This window comes from Schistocerca serialis, unplaced genomic scaffold (assembly GCF_023864345.2).
Source record: "Schistocerca serialis cubense isolate TAMUIC-IGC-003099 unplaced genomic scaffold, iqSchSeri2.2 HiC_scaffold_148, whole genome shotgun sequence".
Taxonomy (NCBI): domain Eukaryota; kingdom Metazoa; phylum Arthropoda; class Insecta; order Orthoptera; family Acrididae; genus Schistocerca; species Schistocerca serialis.
Window position 1 is genome coordinate 2,034 of NW_026047706.1, and position 2,967 is coordinate 5,000.

The 2,967-nt window shown below is 56.9% G+C and overlaps 1 non-coding gene across 1 annotated transcript in view; it reads left to right on the forward strand.

Annotated features, from left to right (window-relative positions):
• Positions 1-1,897: 1,897 nt before the first annotated feature.
• Positions 1,898-2,967, forward strand: part of LOC126443450 (small subunit ribosomal RNA) — a 1,909-nt gene continuing 839 nt past the window's right edge. The window contains exon 1 of the ribosomal RNA XR_007581925.1: positions 1,898-2,967. This exon is cut by the window's right edge and continues 839 nt beyond it. This is a non-coding gene — a ribosomal RNA (small subunit ribosomal RNA).

Sequence of the window (2,967 nt, forward strand, 5' to 3'; positions counted from 1 at the left end):
TTAACGTAACCCATGTTGTGCCTTAACCTAACCTATATTGTGCCTCAACCTAACCTATATTGCGCCTTAACCTGACGCACGTTGTCGCTGAACCTGCTCTGTAATTGTTATGCAACTCGTTAAATTAGTGTAGTGTTGCCTAACCGCAACCCTCGCAATATAGTTCGCTATTCGCACTGCCCGGTCCCCTGTGTATCGCGTCATGTTAAACACCTTGCAGGTGTTGCTGACTTTCCACATGCTCCTGCTATACACTGTAATGTGGATAGCAGCAGGACGTACATGCCCCCCCCCCTTCCCCCCTGCCTTCGCAAGCTGGTCGTTGAGAAGTTTGCATGTTCAATGCCCTTCGCATGCCGACGTACTCAGCCTACGTTGTGGTACGGCCTGTCACCTGTCCGCCGATGTACGCAAAACCCACAAACTGTACTGCACATTGGTCCGTATGTACTGAATGATACATCGTGGCACATGTGTGACCGTACGACGACTGCGCCTAGCAACGGCAGACCATACAGTCCAAATATTGTGCACGCAGCTACGTGTCGTCTCCCTATAAGAGCTGGATTGCAGTGTGGTACGCCATTCAGACGTGTGGGAGGAACGGACGCCCTGGATGGCGATCAGCATGAGCAGTCTGTTGATGTAGTGGAGCGTGTATTCGGACGTAGTCGTCTCTTCTCACACACCGTGATAGCATGTTGCACCGCGTTCCACATCTGCGACATCCTGCAGAGGCCGGCTGACAGTCGTTCGCGCAATGGACACCGCATACGTACGGGGGCTACCTTCCACGTGTTCTCGAGGCGTGCACATGTTGTTGCGTCTATGTGGGCAGACGTAGTGTGTTGTGACACCTGACACAGGCATGCAATACTCGTTGCAAATGGCGATGGACGTCTACGTTTGCTGGTGACGTTACGCAAATGAACAACAGGTAACCCGTTGTGGTGCGGTTGTTCTCGCTAGAGGTGAATCAGTGTTGGCGACGATCGGTCGAGCTATTAACCGGTTGTTTCAGGGATACCCACCATGCCCACGAACGTGAAAGGGGACCCACCATGCCCACGAACGCGAAAGGGGATCTGGGTGTGAGGCGATACGCGGCGGTGGCTGGGTGGGACCGTCCCCGGCCGGTGAGGGGGGGCCGCCCGGCGTGCTGGCAGCGCGGTGCGTGGGCGCACGCGCTACAGCCGGCTGGTGGGGGCGGCCAGTGGCAGGCGCGCCGGCCGACGGACGCGGCAGGCGGCGCAGCTGCGCGCCGGCGCCCCCTGCTCGCGGCGCCTTGCGGCCAAAGTAGGTCCTCGCGGGCCCGGTGCGAAGCGCGGTGGCCATCTGCAGTGTGCTGGTCCGATTGAGGACTGTGTGCGCTGAGGATGCGCCGCCGCCCGGCGCTCGGCGCCGCGACGCCGTCTGCTGCTCGGTCGCCCCAGCGGTTCTCGCAGGTGGTTTGTATCGCAGCTGTGCGGACGTGTTGGCGCGTGCGCTGTGCTGGGAGAGTTCGCTTCGGCACCCAAGTGGGGCTTTTGTCCTTCTGTGGCGCTGGCGTTGGAGCTGCCGGTCACCGTAGGTGGCGCGTGTTGTCTCCCGCCGGCAATGCCACGACAGCACGCTCCCGGGCCTCTGTCGGCAGCGGCAAGCTCAGTTGGGAGCACGGGTGGTCGCACCTAAAGCGTCTACTCGCCTAACTCCGGGCGATTGCGCCTCTCTCGAACCCGACCAAGTACTTAGGACGGCGCTGCGCGCCGCCGGGACCTGAGAGGGTTTCGAGGTGTGTTGTGCAGGGGAGCTCAGCCTCCTCCTGTTTGCAGAATAATTGAGCGGACGCTTGCGTGTTCGCGCGGGCCCCCGGGACACACTCCCGGGCGGCCGGCTGCTCAGCTCTAGTTGACGCAGCTCCCTGGTTGATCCTGCCAGTAGTCATATGCTTGTCTCAAAGATTAAGCCATGCATGTCTCAGTACAAGCCGCATTAAGGTGAAACCGCGAATGGCTCATTAAATCAGTTATGGTTCCTTAGATCGTACCCACGTTACTTGGATAACTGTGGTAATTCTAGAGCTAATACATGCAAACAGAGTCCCGACCAGAGATGGAAGGGACGCTTTTATTAGATCAAAACCAATCGGTCGGCTCGTCCGGTCCGTTTGCCTTGGTGACTCTGAATAACTTTGGGCTGATCGCACGGTCCTCGTACCGGCGACGCATCTTTCAAATGTCTGCCTTATCAACTGTCGATGGTAGGTTCTGCGCCTACCATGGTTGTAACGGGTAACGGGGAATCAGGGTTCGATTCCGGAGAGGGAGCCTGAGAAACGGCTACCACATCCAAGGAAGGCAGCAGGCGCGCAAATTACCCACTCCCGGCACGGGGAGGTAGTGACGAAAAATAACGATACGGGACTCATCCGAGGCCCCGTAATCGGAATGAGTACACTTTAAATCCTTTAACGAGTATCTATTGGAGGGCAAGTCTGGTGCCAGCAGCCGCGGTAATTCCAGCTCCAATAGCGTATATTAAAGTTGTTGCGGTTAAAAAGCTCGTAGTTGGATTTGTGTCCCACGCTGTTGGTTCACCGCCCGTCGGTGTTTAACTGGCATGTATCGTGGGACGTCCTGCCGGTGGGGCGAGCCGAAGGCGTGCGACCGCCTCGTGCGTGCTCGTGCGTCCCGAGGCGGACCCCGTTGAAATCCTACCAGGGTGCTCTTTATTGAGTGTCTCGGTGGGCCGGCACGTTTACTTTGAACAAATTAGAGTGCTTAAAGCAGGCAAGCCCGCCTGAATACTGTGTGCATGGAATAATGGAATAGGACCTCGGTTCTATTTTGTTGGTTTTCGGAACCCGAGGTAATGATTAATAGGGACAGGCGGGGGCATTCGTATTGCGACGTTAGAGGTGAAATTCTTGGATCGTCGCAAGACGAACAGAAGCGAAAGCATTTGCCAAGTATGTTTTCATTAATCAAG